This window comes from Pelodiscus sinensis, chromosome 25, assembly GCF_052426305.1.
Source record: "Pelodiscus sinensis isolate ZL-2025 chromosome 25, ASM5242630v1, whole genome shotgun sequence".
Taxonomy (NCBI): domain Eukaryota; kingdom Metazoa; phylum Chordata; order Testudines; family Trionychidae; genus Pelodiscus; species Pelodiscus sinensis.
This window is the reverse complement of record NC_143076.1, coordinates 494,609-513,658: the sequence shown is the minus strand read 5'-3', so window position 1 is coordinate 513,658 and position 19,050 is coordinate 494,609.

Below are 19,050 nucleotides of genomic sequence, written 5' to 3'. Positions count from 1 at the left end.
CAGCCCCTGCCTCTGGGGCAGCCTGCCCTTCCTCCCGCCCCAGCCAGTTAACCCTGGAACGTCCCAGGTCATGGGACCTGTTCTTGCGCCTGGTGCATTGAGCCCTCTTGTGGCCTCGTTGCCCACAGCGATGGCAAGTTAGGTTCTGTGGGCCCATTCGGGTCGGCTCTGCCCGGGCCCTGGCTGGTTTTCTGGGGTATCGACGACTGGTCCTGGTCCCTGGGGCTCGCCTCGGAGGTGTCTCTCTCCGTTGCTCCGCCGAGAACCGGTCTCTGCGCGATTCTCTTTCTCTCCGGGACTCCCGTTCACCCCCGGACCGGCTCTCCGTGAACTCATCCGCCAGTCTCCCGGCCTCCTGGGGGTTCTCTGGTCTCCGGTCCTTGAGCCACAGCCTCAGTTTGGGTGGGCACGCTTCATAGAACTGCTCCATCATGACCAGCTTGAGCAGCTTCTCTGCGGTCTGGGCTCCGACTCCCGAGACCCACTTGCGGCAGTATTGCGCCAGGCGGGAGGCCAGGTCCACATAGGTCTCCCGTGGCCCTTTCTGTACCCCCCGGAACTTCTTCCTGTACATCTCGGGGGTCAGCCCGAACTTGTGCAGCAGGGCCTCCTTGACTCGGTTGTAATCCCCTGGCTGTAGGTCCTCCAGCTGACTGAGCACTCCGGCCGCCTCCTGGTTCAGTGCGGGGATGAGCTCCTGCAGCCAGTCAGCTGGGGGGACCTGTTGCAGCCCACAGGCCCTCTCAAAGGAGCTGAGGAACCCGTCTATGTCGCCCACGTCCTTCAATTGGGCCACTGTGAGCCTCTCCAAGCGCCTGGCATCCCCGGGACTCTGGGGCCCATCCACTCTTGGCGCAGCCGGGGCCCCGCAGGTTCTCCGCTCTGCCATGGCCAGCTCATGCTGTCGCTGCCTCTCTCGGTCCTGGCGTTCCTTCTCTCGGTCCTGTACTTCCAATTCCTTCATCCGCAGCTGGATCTCCAGCCGCCGCAGCTCCGCTGGGCTGGCCCCTGCCCTATATGGGCTACGGCTTGCAGGCCTCCCGGGAGACGCTGTCTCATCTCTCCGGTGGGTCCCAGCGCTCCTCCCCCTCTCTGAGCCTGACACACTCTCAGGGGGGGTCTGGCTGCTTCCCCTGGGGACAAGATCCTGGCCCCGTGGCTGGTCATTCTCTTCCAGCTGGGTAATCAGCTGGGCCTTGGTTGCTTTCCGCACCGGCAAGCCTCTCTCTCTGCACAGCCCCACCAGCTCTGCCTTCAAGAGTCGGGCGTAGGCCATCTGCCCGCTGGGCCCCTCGGTGCAGACTCACCAGTCTAGTGCTGCAGCGCCCCACGATTCCCAGGAACCGCTTCGCTCTGTCTCCAGCACGCCTGGCTCCAGGGCTCTTGCTTCTACAGCGCCTTGTCGCTCACCGCTGGAAGCTTCATCCACGGGGTGCAGTGCATCCCACTTCTGACACCAGTGTGACGGCGTGTTGGGGGTTCCCCATCTCCTGCACCCCGAGATGGCACAAACAGACTGCACCAGCCAGTGGAATAGAGGAAGTTTATTGCCTCTCCAGGATACAGTATAGCACAGATGTAGTCTGGTCACAGAACTGGGCTAGGATGCCTCAGGCCCCCTTGAGTTGGGGGGAGACTGGGCCCCTAAACTCCAGCTCCTCTCCCTAGGCTGTCTCCTCCATGCTCTCCCACAGTAACAACTAAATTCCCTTGCAGCCCTGCCCCCCAGTCCAGGGCAGCATTCACCTTCCTTTGTTCCTCTCCATGGGGGGTGTCTGGCCACTGGTTCGACAAGTTTGGCCTTATCTCTGCCTAGCGAGATTTTCCCTGCTGGGTCTTGCTCCAGACAGCAGGGGTCACCACAGCCCAGCAAGTACCCCCACTACGTCACAGTTCTCCCCCCAGAGACAGTCCTCGCGCTAGGACCCAGGGGCCGGGCGCTCCTTGCAGCCCCCCCCCCCCAGAGACAGTCCTCGCGCTAGGACCCAGGGGCCGGGCGCTCCTTGCAGCCCCCCCCCCCCAGAGACAGTCCTCGCGCTAGGACCCAGGGGCCGGGCGCTCCTTGCAGCCCCCCCCCCCCGAGACAGTCCTCGCGCTAGGACCCAGGGGCCGGGCGCTCCTTGCAGCCCCCCCCAGAGACAGTCCTCGCGCTAGGACCCAGGGGCCGGGCGCTCCTTGCAGCCCCCCCCCCCCAGAGACAGTCCTCGCGCTAGGACCCAGGGGCCGGGCGCTCCTTGCACCCCCCCCCCCCGAGACAGTCCTCGCGCTAGGACCCAGGGGCCGGGCGCTCCTTGCAGCCCCCCCCCCAGAGACAGTCCTCGCGCTAGGACCCAGGGGCCGGGCGCTCCTTGCAGCCCCCCCCCCCAGAGACAGTCCTCGCGCTAGGACCCAGGGGCCGGGCGCTCCTTGCAGCCCCCCCCCCAGAGACAGTCCTCGCGCTAGGACCCAGGGGCCGGGCGCTCCTTGCAGCCCCCCCCCAGAGACAGTCCTCGCGCTAGGACCCAGGGGCCGGGCGCTCCTTGCAGCCCCCCCCCCCAGAGACAGTCCTCGCGCTAGGACCCAGGGGCCGGGCGCTCCTTGCAGCCCCCCCCCCAGAGACAGTCCTCGCGCTAGGACCCAGGGGCCGGGCGCTCCTTGCAGCCCCCCCCCCCAGAGACAGTCCTCGCGCTAGGACCCAGGGGCCGGGCGCTCCTTGCAGCCCCCTCCCTCCCAGAGACAGTCCTCGCGCTAGGACCCAGGGGCCGGGCGCTCCTTGCAGCCCCCCCCCCCAGAGACAGTCCTCGCGCTAGGACCCAGGGGCCGGGCGCTCCTTACAGCCCCCCCCCCAGAGACAGTCCTCGCGCTAGGACCCAGGGGCCGGGCGCTCCTTGCAGCCCCCCCCCCCAGAGACAGTCCTCGCGCTAGGACCCAGGGGCCGGGCGCTCCTTGCAGCCCCCCCCCCCAGAGACAGTCCTCGCGCTAGGACCCAGGGGCCGGGCGCTCCTTGCAGCCCCCCCCCCCCAGAGACAGTCCTCGCACTAGGACCCAGGGGCCGGGCGCTCCTTGCAGCCCCCCCCCCCCCAGAGACAGTCCTCGCGCTAGGACCCAGGGGCCGGGCGCTCCTTGCAGCCCCCCCCCCCCGAGACAGTCCTCGCGCTAGGACCCAGGGGCCGGGCGCTCCTTGCAGCCCCCCCCAGAGACAGTCCTCGCGCTAGGACCCAGGGGCCGGGCGCTCCTTGCAGCCCCCCCCCCCCAGAGACAGTCCTCGCGCTAGGACCCAGGGGCCGGGCGCTCCTTGCACCCCCCCCCCCGAGACAGTCCTCGCGCTAGGACCCAGGGGCCGGGCGCTCCTTGCAGCCCCCCCCCCAGAGACAGTCCTCGCGCTAGGACCCAGGGGCCGGGCGCTCCTTGCAGCCCCCCCCCCCAGAGACAGTCCTCGCGCTAGGACCCAGGGGCCGGGCGCTCCTTGCAGCCCCCCCCCCAGAGACAGTCCTCGCGCTAGGACCCAGGGGCCGGGCGCTCCTTGCAGCCCCCCCCCAGAGACAGTCCTCGCGCTAAGACCCAGGGGCCGGGCGCTCCTTGCAGCCCCCCCCCCCAGAGACAGTCCTCGCGCTAGGACCCAGGGGCCGGGCGCTCCTTGCAGCCCCCCCCCCAGAGACAGTCCTCGCGCTAGGACCCAGGGGCCGGGCGCTCCTTGCAGCCCCCCCCCCCAGAGACAGTCCTCGCGCTAGGACCCAGGGGCCGGGCGCTCCTTGCAGCCCCCTCCCTCCCAGAGACAGTCCTCGCGCTAGGACCCAGGGGCCGGGCGCTCCTTGCAGCCCCCCCCCCCAGAGACAGTCCTCGCGCTAGGACCCAGGGGCCGGGCGCTCCTTACAGCCCCCCCCCCAGAGACAGTCCTCGCGCTAGGACCCAGGGGCCGGGCGCTCCTTGCAGCCCGCCCCCCCAGAGACAGTCCTCGCGCTAGGACCCAGGGGCCGGGCGCTCCTTGCAGCCCCCCCCCCCAGAGACAGTCCTCGCGCTAGGACCCAGGGGCCGGGCGCTCCTTGCAGCCCCCCCAGAGACAGTCCTCGCGCTAGGACCCAGGGGCCGGGCGCTCCTTACAGCCCCCCCCCCCCAGAGACAGTCCTCGCGCTAGGACCCAGGGGCCGGGCGCTCCTTGCAGCCCCCCCCCAGAGACAGTCCTCGCGCTAGGACCCAGGGGCCGGGCGCTCCTTGCACCCCCCCCCAGAGACAGTCCTCGCGCTAGGACCCAGGGGCCGGGCGCTCCTTGCACCCCCCCCCAGAGACAGTCCTCGTGCTAGGACCCAGGGGCCAGGCGCTCCTTACAGCCCCCCCCCCCAGAGACAGTCCTCGTGCTAGGACCCAGGGGCCGGGCGCTCCTTGCAGCCCCCCCCCAGAGACAGTCCTCGCGCTAGGACCCAGGGGCCGGGCGCTCCTTGCAGCCCCCCCCCAGAGACAGTCCTCGCGCTAGGACCCAGGGGCCGGGCGCTCCTTGCACCCCCCCCCAGAGACAGTCCTCGTGCTAGGACCCAGGGGCCAGGCGCTCCTTACAGCCCCCCCCCCCAGAGACAGTCCTCGTGCTAGGACCCAGGGGCCGGGCGCTCCTTGCAGCCCCCCCCCCAGAGACAGTCCTCGCGCTAGGACCCAGGGGCCGGGCGCTCCTTGCAGCCCCCCCCCAGAGACAGTCCTCGCGCTAGGACCCAGGGGCCGGGCGCTCCTTGCAGCCCCCCCCCCAGAGACAGTCCTCGTGCTAGGACCCAGGGGCCGGGCGCTCCTTGCAGCCCCCCCCCCAGAGACAGTCCTCGCGCTAGGACCCAGGGGCCGGGCGCTCCTTACAGCCCCCCCCCCCCAGAGACAGTCCTCGTGCTAGGACCCAGGGGCCGGGCGCTCCTTGCAGCCCCCCCCCAGAGACAGTCCTCGCGCTAGGACCCAGGGGCCGGGCGCTCCTTACAGCCCCCCCCCACCCAGAGACAGTCCTCGCGCTAGGACCCAGGGGCCGGGCGCTCCTTGCAGCCCCCCCCCAGAGACAGTCCTCGCGCTAGGACCCAGGGGCCGGGCGCTCCTTGCAGCCCCCCCCCCCAGAGACAGTCCTCGCACTAGGACCCAGGGGCCGGGCGCTCCTTGCAGCCCCCTCCCTCCCAGAGACAGTCCTCGCACTAGGACCCAGGGGCCGGGCGCTCCTTGCAGCCCCCTCCCTCCCAGAGACAGTCCTCGCGCTAGGACCCAGGGGCCGGGCGCTCCTTGCAGCCCCCCCCCAGAGACAGTCCTCGCCTAGGACCCAGGGGCCGGGCGCTCCTTGCACCCCCCCCCCCCCAGAGACAGTCCTCGCGCTAGGACCCAGGGGCCGGGCGCTCCTTGCAGCCCCCCCCCAGAGACAGTCCTCGCGCTAGGACCCAGGGGCCGGGCGCTCCTTGCAGCCCCCCCCCCCCAGAGACAGTCCTCGCGCTAGGACCCAGGGGCCGGGCGCTCCTTGCAGCCCCCCCCCCCCCAGAGACAGTCCTCGCGCTAGGACCCAGGGGCCGGGCGCTCCTTGCAGACCCCCCCAGAGACAGTCCTCGCGCTAGGACCCAGGGGCCGGGCGCTCCTTGCAGCCCCCCCCCCCAGAGACAGTCCTCGCGCTAGGACCCAGGGGCCGGGCGCTCCTTGCAGCCCCCCCCCCCCAGAGACAGTCCTCGCGCTAGGACCCAGGGGCCGGGCGCTCCTTGCAGCCCCCCCCAGAGACAGTCCTCGCGCTAGGACCCAGGGGCCGGGCGCTCCTTACAGCCCCCCCCAGAGACAGTCCTCGCGCTAGGACCCAGGGGCCGGGCGCTCCTTGCAGCCCCCCCCCAGAGACAGTCCTCGCGTTAGGACCCAGGGGCCGGGCGCTCCTTGCAGCCCCCCCAGAGACAGTCCTCGCGCTAGGACCCAGGGGCCGGGCGCTCCTTACAGCCCCCCCCCCAGAGACAGTCCTCGCGCTAGGACCCAGGGGCCGGGCGCTCCTTGCAGCCCCCCCCCCAGAGACAGTCCTCGCGCTAGGACCCAGGGGCCGGGCGCTCCTTGCAGCCCCCCCCCCAGAGACAGTCCTCGCGCTAGGACCCAGGGGCCGGGCGCTCCTTACAGCCCCCCCCCAGAGACAGTCCTCGCGCTAGGACCCAGGGGCCGGGCGCTCCTTGCAGCCCCCCCCCCAGAGACAGTCCTCGCGCTAGGACCCAGGGGCCGGGCGCTCCTTGCAGCCCCCCCCCCCAGAGACAGTCCTCGCGCTAGGACCCAGGGGCCGGGCGCTCCTTGCAGCCCCCCCCCCCAGAGACAGTCCTCGCGCTAGGACCCAGGGGCCGGGCGCTCCTTGCAGCCCCCCCCCCCCAGAGACAGTCCTCGTGCTAGGACCCAGGGGCCGGGCGCTCCTTGCACCCCCCCAGAGACAGTCCTCGCGCTAGGACCCAGGGGCCGGGCGCTCCTTGCAGCCCCCCCCAGAGACAGTCCTCGCGCTAGGACCCAGGGGCCGGGCGCTCCTTGCAGCCCCCCCCCAGAGACAGTCCTCGCGCTAGGACCCAGGGGCCGGGCGCTCCTTGCAGCCCCCCCCCCCAGAGACAGTCCTCGCGCTAGGACCCAGGGGCCGGGCGCTCCTTGCAGCCCCCCCCAGAGACAGTCCTCGCGCTAGGACCCAGGGGCCGGGCGCTCCTTGCAGCCCCCCCCCCAGAGACAGTCCTCGCGCTAGGACCCAGGGGCCGGGCGCTCCTTGCAGCCCCCCCCCCCCAGAGACAGTCCTCGCGCTAGGACCCAGGGGCCGGGCGCTCCTTGCAGCCCCCCCCCCCAGAGACAGTCCTCGCGCTAGGACCCAGGGGCCGGGCGCTCCTTGCAGCCCCCCCCCCCAGAGACAGTCCTCGCGCTAGGACCCAGGGGCCGGGCGCTCCTTGCAGCCCCCCCCCCAGAGACAGTCCTCGTGCTAGGACCCAGGGGCCGGGCGCTCCTTGCAGCCCCCCCCCCCAGAGACAGTCCTCGCGCTAGGACCCAGGGGCCGGGCGCTCCTTGCAGCCCCCCCCCCCAGAGACAGTCCTCGCGCTAGGACCCAGGGGCCGGGCGCTCCTTGCAGCCCCCCCCCCAGAGACAGTCCTCGCGCTAGGACCCAGGGGCCGGGCGCTCCTTGCAGCCCCCCCCCAGAGACAGTCCTCGCGCTAGGACCCAGGGGCCGGGCGCTCCTTGCAGCCCCCCCCCCAGAGACAGTCCTCGTGCTAGGACCCAGGGGCCGGGCGCTCCTTGCAGCCCCCCCCCAGAGACAGTCCTCGCGCTAGGACCCAGGGGCCGGGCGCTCCTTGCAGCCCCCCCCCCAGAGACAGTCCTCGCGCTAGGACCCAGGGGCCGGGCGCTCCTTGCAGCCCCCCCCCCAGAGACAGTCCTCGCGCTAGGACCCAGGGGCCGGGCGCTCCTTGCAGCCCCCCCCCCCAGAGACAGTCCTCGCGCTAGGACCCAGGGGCCGGGCGCTCCTTGCACCCCCCCAGAGACAGTCCTCGCGCTAGGACCCAGGGGCCGGGCGCTCCTTGCAGCCCCCCCCCAGAGACAGTCCTCGCGCTAGGACCCAGGGGCCGGGCGCTCCTTGCAGCCCCCCCCCCCAGAGACAGTCCTCGCGCTAGGACCCAGGGGCCGGGCGCTCCTTGCAGCCCCCCCCAGAGACAGTCCTCGCGCTAGGACCCAGGGGCCGGGCGCTCCTTGCAGCCCCCCCCCCAGAGACAGTCCTCGCGCTAGGACCCAGGGGCCGGGCGCTCCTTGCAGCCCCCCCCCCAGAGACAGTCCTCGCGCTAGGACCCAGGGGCCGGGCGCTCCTTGCAGCCCCCCCCCCAGAGACAGTCCTCGCGCTAGGACCCAGGGGCCGGGCGCTCCTTGCAGCCCCCCCCCCCAGAGACAGTCCTCGCGCTAGGACCCAGGGGCCGGGCGCTCCTTGCAGCCCCCCCCCAGAGACAGTCCTCGCGCTAGGACCCAGGGGCCGGGCGCTCCTTGCAGCCCCCCCCCCAGAGACAGTCCTCGCGCTAGGACCCAGGGGCCGGGCGCTCCTTGCAGCCCCCCCCCCCCAGAGACAGTCCTCGCGCTAGGACCCAGGGGCCGGGCGCTCCTTGCAGCCCCCCCCAGAGACAGTCCTCGCGCTAGGACCCAGGGGCCGGGCGCTCCTTGAACCCCCCCCCCCCCCCAGAGACAGTCCTCGCGCTAGGACCCAGGGGCCGGGCGCTCCTTGCAGCCCCCCCCCCCAGAGACAGTCCTCGCGCTAGGACCCAGGGGCCGGGCGCTCCTTGCAGCCCCCCCCCAGAGACAGTCCTCGCGCTAGGACCCAGGGGCCGGGCGCTACTTGCAGCCCCCCCCCAGAGACAGTCCTCGCGCTAGGACCCAGGGGCCGGGCGCTCCTTCCAGCCCCCCCCCAGAGACAGTCCTCGCGCTAGGACCCAGGGGCCCGGCGCTCCTTGCAGCCCCCCCCAGAGACAGTCCTCGCGCTAGGACCCAGGGGCCGGGCGCTCCTTGCAGCCCCCCCAGAGACAGTCCTCGCGCTAGGACCCAGGGGCCGGGCGCTCCTTACAGCCCCCCCCCAGAGACAGTCCTCGCGCTAGGACCCAGGGGCCGGGCGCTCCTTGCAGCCCCCCCCCAGAGACAGTCCTCGCGCTAGGACCCAGGGGCCGGGCGCTCCTTGCAGCCCCCCCCCAGAGACAGTCCTCGCGCTAGGACCCAGGGGCCGGGCGCTCCTTGCAGCCCCCCCCCCCAGAGACAGTCCTCGCGCTAGGACCCAGGGGCCGGGCGCTCCTTGCAGCCCCCCCCCCCAGAGACAGTCCTCGCGCTAGGACCCAGGGGCCGGGCGCTCCTTGCAGCCCCCCCCCCCAGAGACAGTCCTCGCGCTAGGACCCAGGGGCCGGGCGCTCCTTGCAGCCCCCCCCCCCCAGAGACCCCCCCCCCCCCAGAGACAGTCCTCGCACTAGGACCCAGGGGCCGGGCGCTCCTTGCAGCCCCCCCCCCCAGAGACAGTCCTCGTGCTAGGACCCAGGGGCCGGGCGCTCCTTGCAGCCCCCCCCAGAGACAGTCCTCGCGCTAGGACCCAGGGGCCGGGCGCTCCTTGCAGCCCCCCCCCAGAGACAGTCCTCGCGCTAGGACCCAGGGGCCGGGCGCTCCTTGCAGCCCCCCCCAGAGACAGTCCTCGCGCTAGGACCCAGGGGCCGGGCGCTCCTTGCAGCCCCCCCCCAGAGACAGTCCTCGCGCTAGGACCCAGGGGCCGGGCGCTCCTTGCAGCCCCCCCCCAGAGACAGTCCTCGCGCTAGGACCCAGGGGCCGGGCGCTCCTTGCAGCCCCCCCCAGAGACAGTCCTCGCGCTAGGACCCAGGGGCCGGGCGCTCCTTGCAGCCCCCCCCCCCAGAGACAGTCCTCGTGCTAGGACCCAGGGGCCGGGCGCTCCTTGCAGCCCCCCCCCAGAGACAGTCCTCGCGCTAGGACCCAGGGGCCGGGCGCTCCTTGCAGCCCCCCCCCCCAGAGACAGTCCTCGTGCTAGGACCCAGGGGCCGGGCGCTCCTTGCAGCCCCCCCCCAGAGACAGTCCTCGCGCTAGGACCCAGGGGCCGGGCGCTCCTTGCAGCCCCCCCACCCCAGAGACAGTCCTCGCGCTAGGACCCAGGGGCCGGGCGCTCCTTGCAGCCCCCCCCCCCCAGAGACAGTCCTCGCGCTAGGACCCAGGGGCCGGGCGCTCCTTGCAGCCCCCCCCCCAGAGACAGTCCTCGCGCTAGGACCCAGGGGCCGGGCGCTCCTTGCAGCCCCCCCCCAGAGACAGTCCTCGCGCTAGGACCCAGGGGCCGGGCGCTCCTTGCAGCCCCCCCCCCCAGAGACAGTCCTCGCGCTAGGACCCAGGGGCCGGGCGCTCCTTGCAGCCCCCCCCCAGAGACAGTCCTCGCGCTAGGACCCAGGGGCCGGGCGCTCCTTGCAGCCCCCCCCAGAGACAGTCCTCGCGCTAGGACCCAGGGGCCGGGCGCTCCTTGCAGCCCCGCCCCCAGAGACAGTCCTCGCGCTAGGACCCAGGGGACGGGCGCTCCTTGCAGCCCCCCCCCAGAGACAGTCCTCGCGCTAGGACCCAGGGGCCGGGCGCTCCTTGCAGCCCCCCCCAGAGACAGTCCTCGCGCTAGGACCCAGGGGCCGGGCGCTCCTTGCAGCCCCCCCCAGAGACAGTCCTCGCGCTAGGACCCAGGGGCCGGGCGCTCCTTGCAGCCCCCCCCCCAGAGACAGTCCTCGCGCTAGGACCCAGGGGCCGGGCGCTCCTTGCAGCCCCCCCCCCAGAGACAGTCCTCGCGCTAGGACCCAGGGGCCGGGCGCTCCTTGCAGCCCCCCCCCAGAGACAGTCCTCGCGCTAGGACCCAGGGGCCGGGCGCTCCTTGCAGCCCCCCCCCAGAGACAGTCCTCGCGCTAGGACCCAGGGGCCGGGCGCTCCTTGCAGCCCCCCCCAGAGACAGTCCTCGCGCTAGGACCCAGGGGCCGGGCGCTCCTTGCAGCCCCCCCCCAGAGACAGTCCTCGTGCTAGGACCCAGGGGCCGGGCGCTCCTTGCAGCCCCCCCCCCAGAGACAGTCCTCGCGCTAGGACCCAGGGGCCGGGCGCTCCTTGCAGCGCCCCCCAGAGACAGTCCTCGCGCTAGGACCCAGGGGCCGGGCGCTCCTTGCAGCCCCCCCCAGAGACAGTCCTCGCGCTAGGACCCAGGGGCCGGGCGCTCCTTGCAGCCCCCCCCCAGAGACAGTCCTCGTGCTAGGACCCAGGGGCCGGGCGCTCCTTGCAGCCCCCCCCCAGAGGCAGTCCCCGCGCTAGGACCCAGGGGCCGGGCGCTCCTTGCAGCCCCCCCCAGAGACAGTCCTCGCGCTAGGACCCAGGGGCCGGGCGCTCCTTACAGCCCCCCCAGAGACAGTCCTCGCGCTAGGACTCAGGGGCCGGGCGCTCCTTGCAGCCCCCCCCCCCAGAGACAGTCCTCGCGCGAGGACCCAGGGGCCGGGCGCTCCTTGCAGCCCCCCCAGAGACAGTCCTCGCGCTAGGACCCAGGGGCCGGGCGCTCCTTGCAGCCCCCCCAGAGACAGTCCTCGCGCTAGGACCCAGGGGCCGGGCGCTCCTTGCAGCCCCCCCAGAGACAGTCCTCGCGCTAGGACCCAGGGGCCGGGCGCTCCTTGCAGCCCCCCCCCAGAGACAGTCCCCGCGCTAGGACCCAGGGGCCGGGCGCTCCTTGCACCCCCCCAGAGACAGTCCTCGCGCTAGGACCCAGGGGCCGGGCGCTCCTTTCAGCCCCCCCCCCCCAGAGACAGTCCTCGCGCTAGGACCCAGGGGCCGGGCGCTCCTTGCAGCCCCCCCCCCAGAGACAGTCCCCGCGCTAGGACCCAGGGGCCGGGCGCTCCTTGCAGCCCCCCCCCAGAGACAGTCCTCGCGCTAGGACCCAGGGGCCGGGCGCTCCTTGCAGCCCCCCCAGAGACTGTCCTCGCGCTAGGACCCAGGGGCCGGGCGCTCCTTGCAGCCCCCCCCCCCCGAGACAGTCCTCGCGCTAGGACCCAGGGGCCGGACGCTCCTTGCAGCCCCCCCCCCAGAGACAGTCCTCGCCTAGGACCCAGGGGCCGGGCGCTCCTTGCAGCCCCCCCCCCCCCAGAGACAGTCCTCGCGCTAGGACCCAGGGGCCGGGCGCTCCTTGCAGCCCCCCCCCCAGAGACAGTCCTCGCGCTAGGACCCAGGGGCCGGGCGCTCCTTGGAGCCCCCCCCCCCCAGAGACAGTCCTCGCGCTAGGACCCAGGGGCCGGGCGCTCCTTGCAGCCCCCCCCCCAGAGACAGTCCCTCGCGCTAGGACCCAGGGGCCGGGCGCTCCTTGCAGCCCCCCCCCCAGAGACAGTCCTCGCGCTAGGACCCAGGGGCCGGGCGCTCCTTGCAGCCCCCCCCCCAGAGACAGTCCTCGCGCTAGGACCCAGGGGCCGGGCGCTCCTTGCAGCCCCCCCCCAGAGACAGTCCTCGCGCTAGGACCCAGGGGCCGGGCGCTCCTTGCAGCCCCCCCCCAGAGACAGTCCTCGCGCTAGGACCCAGGGGCCGGGCGCTCCTTGCAGCCCCCCCCCCAGAGACAGTCCTCGCGCTAGGACCCAGGGGCCGGGCGCTCCTTGCAGCCCCCCCCAGAGACAGTCCTCGCGCTAGGACCCAGGGGCCGGGCGCTCCTTGCAGCCCCCCCCAGAGACAGTCCTCGCGCTAGGACCCAGGGGCCGGGCGCTCCTTGCAGCCCCCCCCCCCAGAGACAGTCCTCGCGCTAGGACCCAGGGGCCGGGCGCTCCTTGCAGCCCCCCCCAGAGACAGTCCTCGCGCTAGGACCCAGGGGCCGGGCGCTCCTTGCAGCCCCCCCCAGAGACAGTCCTCGCGCTAGGACCCAGGGGCCGGGCGCTCCTTGCAGCCCCCCCCAGAGACAGTCCTCGCGCTAGGACCCAGGGGCCGGGCGCTCCTTGCAGCCCCCCCCCCAGAGACAGTCCTCGCGCTAGGACCCAGGGGCCGGGCGCTCCTTGCAGCCCCCCCCCAGAGACAGTCCTCGCGCTAGGACCCAGGGGCCGGGCGCTCCTTGCAGCCCCCCCCCCCAGAGACAGTCCTCGCGCTAGGACCCAGGGGCCGGGCGCTCCTTGCAGCCCCCCCCCCCAGAGACAGTCCTCGCGCTAGGACCCAGGGGCCGGGCGCTCCTTGCAGCCCCCCCCCCCCAGAGACAGTCCTCGCGCTAGGACCCAGGGGCCGGGCGCTCCTTGCAGCCCCCCCCCAGAGACAGTCCTCGCGCTAGGGCCCAGGGGCCGGGCGCTCCTTGCAGCCCCCCCCAGAGACAGTCCTCGCGCTAGGACCCAGGGGCCGGGCGCTCCTTGCAGCCCCCCCCCCCCAGAGACAGTCCTCGCGCTAGGACCCAGGGGCCGGGTGCTCCTTGCAGCCCCCCCCCCCAGAGACAGTCCTCGCGCTAGGACCCAGGGGCCGGGCGCTCCTTGCAGCCCCCCCCAGAGACAGTCCTCGCGCTAGGACCCAGGGGCCGGGTGCTCCTTGCAGCCCCCCCCCCAGAGACAGTCCTCGCGCTAGGACCCAGGGGCCGGGCGCTCCTTGCAGCCCCCCCCCCCAGAGACAGTCCTCGCGCTAGGACCCAGGGGCCGGGCGCTCCTTGCAGCCCCCCCCCCAGAGACAGTCCTCGCGCTAGGACCCAGGGGCCGGGCGCTCCTTGCAGCCCCCCCCCCAGAGACAGTCCTCGCGCTAGGACCCAGGGACCGGGCGCTCCTTGCAGCCCCCCCCCCGAGACAGTCCTCGCGCTAGGACCCAGGGGCCGGGCGCTCCTTGCAGCCCCCCCCCCCAGAGACAGTCCTCGCGCTAGGACCCAGGGGCCGGGCGCTCCTTGCAGCCCCCCCCCCCCAGAGACAGTCCTCGCGCTAGGACCCAGGGGCCGGGCGCTCCTTGCAGCCCCCCCCCAGAGACAGTCCTCGCGCTAGGACCCAGGGGCCGGGCGCTCCTTGCACCCCCCCCCCAGAGACAGTCCTCGCGCTAGGACCCAGGGGCCGGGCGCTCCTTGCAGCCCCCCCCCCCAGAGACAGTCCTCGCGCTAGGACCCAGGGGCCGGGCGCTCCTTGCAGCCCCCCCCAGAGACAGTCCTCGCGCTAGGACCCAGGGGCCGGGCGCTCCTTGCAGCCCGCCCCCCCCAGAGACAGTCCTCGCGCTAGGACCCAGGGGCCGGGCGCTCCTTGCAGCCCCCCCCCCAGAGACAGTCCTCGCGCTAGGACCCAGGGGCCGGGCGCTCCTTGCAGCCCCCCCCCCAGAGACAGTCCTCGCGCTAGGACCCAGGGGCCGGGCGATCCTTGCAGCCCCCCCCCCCCAGAGACAGTCCTCGCGCTAGGACCCAGGGGCCGGGCGCTCCTTGCAGCCCCCCCCCCCCCAGGGTATGTCTACACTACCCCGCTAGTTCGAACTAGCGGGGTAATGTATGCATACCGCACTTGCTAATGAAGCCCGGGATTTGAATTTCCCGGGCTTCATTAGCATAAGCGGGGAGCCGCCATTTTTAAATCCCCGCTGCTTCGAACCCCGTGTAGCGCGGCTACACGGGGCTCGAACTAGGTAGTTCGGACTAGGGTGCCTATTCCGAACTACCGGTACACCTCGTTTCACGAGGAGTAACGGTAGTTCGGAATAGGACCCTAGTCCGAACTACCTAGTTCGAGCCCCGTGTAGCCGCGCTACACGGGGTTCGAAGCAGCGGGGATTTAAAAATGGCGGCTCCCCGCTTATGCTAATGAAGCCCGGGAAATTCAAATCCCGGGCTTCATTAGCAAGTGCGGTATGCATACATTACCCCGCTAGTTCGAACTAGCGGGGTAGTGTAGACATACCCCCAGAGACAGTCCTCGCGCTAGGACCCAGGGGCCGGGCGATCCTTGCAGCCCCCCCCCAGAGACAGTCCTCGCGCTAGGACCCAGGGGCCGGGCGCTCCTTGCAGCCCCCCCCCCCCAGAGACAGTCCTCGCGCTAGGACCCAGGGGCCGGGCGCTCCTTGCAGCCCCCCCCCAGAGACAGTCCTCGCGCTAGGACCCAGGGGCCGGGCGCTCCTTGCAGCCCCCCCCCCCAGAGACAGTCCTCGCGCTAGAACCCAGGGGCCGGGCGCTCCTTGCAGCCCCCCCCCCCAGAGACAGTCCTCGCGCTAGGACCCAGGGGCCGGGCGCTCCTTGCAGCCCCCCCCCCCAGAGACAGTCCTCGCGCTAGGACCCAGGGGCCGGGCGCTCCTTGCAGCCCCCCCCCCCCCAGAGACTGTCCTCGCGCTAGGACCCAGGGGCCGGGCGCTCCTTGCAGCCCCCCCCCAGAGACAGTCCTCGCGCTAGGACCCAGGGGCCGTGCGCTCCTTGGACCCCCCCCCCCCCAGAGACAGTCCTCGCGCTAGGACCCAGGGGCCGGGCGCTCCTTGCAGCCCCCCCCCCCCAGAGACAGTCCTCGCGCTAGGACCCAGGGGCCGGGCGCTCCTTGCAGCCCCCCCCAGAGACAGTCCTCGCGCTAGGACCCAGGGGCCGGGCGCTCCTTGCAGCCCCCCCCCCAGAGACAGTCCTCGCGCTAGGACCCAGGGGCCGGGCGCTCCTTGCAGCCCCCCCCCCCAGAGACAGTCCTCGCGCTAGGACCCAGGGGCCGGGCGCTCCTTGCAGCCCCCCCCCCCCAGAGACAGTCCTCGCGCTAGGACCCAGGGGCCGGGCGCTCCTTGCAGCCCCCCCCCCCCAGAGACAGTCCTCGCGCTAGGACTCAGGGGCCGGGCGATCCTTGCAGCCCCCCCCCAGAGACAGTCCTCGCGCTAGGACCCAGGGGCCGGGCGCTCCTTGCAGCCCCCCCCCCCCAGAGACAGTCCTCGCGCTAGGACCCAGGGGCCGGGCGCTCCTTGCAGCCCCCCCCAGAGACAGTCCTCGCGCTAGGACCCAGGGGCCGGGCGCTCCTTGCAGCCCCCCCCCCAGAGACAGTCCTCGCGCTAGAACCCAGGGGCCGGGCGCTCCTTGCAGCCCCCCCCCCCAGAGACAGTCCTCGCGCTAGGACCCAGGGGCCGGGCGCTCCTTGCAGCCCCCCCCCCCAGAGACAGTCCTCGCGCTAGGACCCAGGGGCCGGGCGCTCCTTGCAGCCCCCCCCCCCCAGAGACAGTCCTCGCGCTAGGACCCAGGGGCCGGGCGCTCCTTGCAGCCCCCCCCCAGAGACAGTCCTCGCGCTAGGACCCAGGGGCCGGGCGCTCCTTGGACCCCCCCCCCCCCCCAGAGACAGTCCTCGCGCTAGGACCCAGGGGCCGGGCGCTCCTTGCAGCCCCCCCCCCCAGAGACAGTCCTCGCGCTAGGACCCAGGGGCCGGGCGCTCCTTGCAGCCCCCCCCCCAGAGACAGTCCTCGCGCTAGGACCCAGGGGCCGGGCGCTCCTTGCAACCCCCCCCCAGAGACAGTCCTCGCGCTAGGACCCAGGGGCCGGGCGCTCCTTGCAGCCCCCCCCCCCCCAGAGACAGTCCTCGCGCTAGGACCCAGGGTCCGGGCGCTCCTTGCAGCCCCCCCCCCCCATAGACAGTCCTCGCGCTAGAACCCAGGGGCCGGGCGCTCCTTGCAGCCCCCCCCCCCAGAGACAGTCCTCGCGCTAGGACCCAGGGGCCGGGCGCTCCTTGCAGCCCCCCCCAGAGACAGTCTTCGCGCTAGGACCCAGGGGCCGGGCGCTCCTTGCAGCCCCCCCCAGAGACAGTCCTCGCGCTAGGACCCAGGGGCCGGGCGCTCCTTGCAGCCCCCCCCCCCCAGAGACAGTCCTCGCGCTAGGACCCAGGGGCCGGGCGCTCCTTGCACCCCCCCCCAGAGACAGTCCTCGCGCTAGGACCCAGGGGCCGGGCGCTCCTTGCAGCCCCCCCCCCCAGACAGTCCTCGCGCTAGGACCCAGGGGCCGGGCGCTCCTTGCAGCCCCCCCGCCCCAGAGACAGTCCTCGCGCTAGGACCCAGGGGCCGGGCGCTCCTTGCACCCCCCCCCAGAGACAGTCCTCGCGCTAGGACCCAGGGGCCAGGTGCTCCTTGCAGCCCCCCCCCCAGAGACAGTCCTCGCGCTAGGACCCAGGGGCCGGGCGCTCCTTGCAGCCCCCCCCCCAGAGACAGTCCTCGCGCTAGGACCCAGGGGCCGGGCGCTCGTTGCACCCCCCCCCAGAGACAGTCCTCGCGCTAGGACCCAGGGGCCGGGCGCCCCTTGCAGCCCCCCCCCCCAGAGACAGTCCTCGCGCTAGGACCCAGGGGCCGGGCGCTCCTTGCAGCCCCCCCCAGAGACAGTCCTCGCGCTAGGACCCAGGGGCCGGGCGCTCCTTGCAGCCCGCCCCCCCCAGAGACAGTCCTCGCGCTAGGACCCAGGGGCCGGGCGCTCCTTGCACCCCCCCCCCCCAGAGACAGTCCTCGCGCTAGGACCCAGGGGCCGGGCGCTCCTTGCAGCCCCCCCCCAGAGACAGTCCTCGCGCTAGGACCCAGGGGCCGGGCGCTCCTTGCAGCCCCCCCCAGAGACAGTCCTCGCGCTAGGACCCAGGGGCCGGGTGCTCCTTGCAGCCCCCCCCCCAGAGACAGTCCTCGCGCTAGGACCCAGGGGCCGGGCGCTCCTTGCAGCCCCCCCCCCCAGAGACAGTCCTCGCGCTAGGACCCAGGGGCCGGGCGCTCCTTGCAGCCCCCCCCCCAGAGACAGTCCTCGCGCTAGGACCCAGGGGCCGGGCGCTCCTTGCAGCCCCCCCCCAGAGACAGTCCTCGCGCTAGGACCCAGGGGCCGGGCGCTCCTTGCAGCCCCCCCCCCCAGAGACAGTCCTCGCGCTAGGACCCAGGGGCCGGGCGATCCTTGCAGCCCCCCCCCAGAGACAGTCCTCGCGCTAGGACCCAGGGGCCGGGCGCTCCTTGCAGCCCCCCCCCCAGAGACAGTCCTCGCGCTAGGACCCAGGGGCCGGGCGCTCCTTGCAGCCCCCCCCCCAGAGACAGTCCTCGCGCTAGGACCCAGGGGCCGGGCGCTCCTTGCAGCCCCCCCCCAGAGACAGTCCTCGCGCTAGGACCCAGGGGCCGGGCGCTCCTTGCAGCCCCCCCCCAGAGACAGTCCTCGCGCTAGGACCCAGGGGCCGGGCGCTCCTTGCAGCCCCCCCCCAGAGACAGTCCTCGCGCTAGGACCCAGGGGCCGGGCGCTCCTTGCAGCCCCCCCCCAGAGACAGTCCTCGCGCTAGGACCCAGGGGCCGGGCGCTCCTTGCAGCCCCCCCCCCCCAGAGACAGTCCTCGTGCTAGGACCCAGGGGCCGGGCGCTCCTTGCAGACCCCCCCCCCCCCCAGAGACAGTCCTCGCGCTAGGACCCAGGGGCCGGGCGCTCCTTGCAGCCCCCCCCCAGAGACAGTCCTCGCGCTAGGACCCAGGGGCCGGGCGCTCCTTGCAGCCCCCCCCCCCCAGAGACAGTCCTCGTGCTAGGACCCAGGGGCCGGGCGCTCCTTGCAGCCCCCCCCCCAGAGACAGTCCTCGCGCTAGGACCCAGGGGCCGGGCGCTCCTTGCACCCCCCCCCCCAGAGACAGTCCTCGCGCTAGGACCCAGGGGCCGGGCGCTCCTTGCAGCCCCCCCCAGAGACAGTCCTCGCGCTAGGACCCAGGGGCCGGGCGATCCTTGCAGCCCCCCCCCCCCCAGAGACAGTCCTCGCGCTAGGACCCAGGGGCCGGGCGCTCCTTGCAGCCCCGCCCCCAGAGACAGTCCTCGCGCTAGGACCCAGGGGCCGGGCGATCCTTGCAGCCCCCCCCCAGAGACAGTCCTCGCGCTAGGACCCAGGGGCCGGGCGCTCCTTGCAGCCCCCCCCCCCAGAGACAGTCCTCGCGCTAGGACCCAGGGGCCGGGCGCTCCTTGCAGCCCCCCCCCAGAGACAGTCCTCGCGCTAGGACCCAGGGGCCGGGCGCTCCTTGCAGCCCCCCCCCCAGAGACAGTCCTCGCGCTAGGACCCAGGGGCCGGGCGCTCCTTGCAGCCCCCCCCCAGAGACAGTCCTCGCGCTAGGACCCAGGGGCCGGGCGCTCCTTGCAGCCCCCCCCCCCAGAGACAGTCCTCGCGCTAGGACCCAGGGGCCGGGCGCTCCTTGCAGCCCCCCCCCCAGAGACAGTCCTCGCGCTAGGACCAAGGGGCCGGGCGCTCCTTGCAGCCCCCCCCCCCCAGAGACAGTCCTCGCGCTAGGACCCAGGGGCCGGGCGCTCCTTGCAGCCCCCCCCCCCCAGAGACAGTCCTCGCGCTAGGACCCAGGGGCCGGGCGCTCCTTGCAGCCCCCCCCCCCAGAGACAGTCCTCGCGCTAGGACCCAGGGGCCGGGCGCTCCTTGCAGCCCCCCCCCAGAGACAGTCCTCGCGCTAGGACCCAGGGGCCGGGCGCTCCTTGCAGCCCCCCCCCCAGAGACAGTCCTCGCGCTAGGACCCAGGGGCCGGGCGCTCCTTGCACCCCCCCCCCCCAGAGACAGTCCTCGCGCTAGGACCCAGGGGCCGGGCGCTCCTTGCAGCCCCGCCCCCAGAGACAGTCCTCGCGCTAGGACCCAGGGGCCGGGCGCTCCTTGCAGCCCCCCCCCAGAGACAGTCCTCGCGCTAGGACCCAG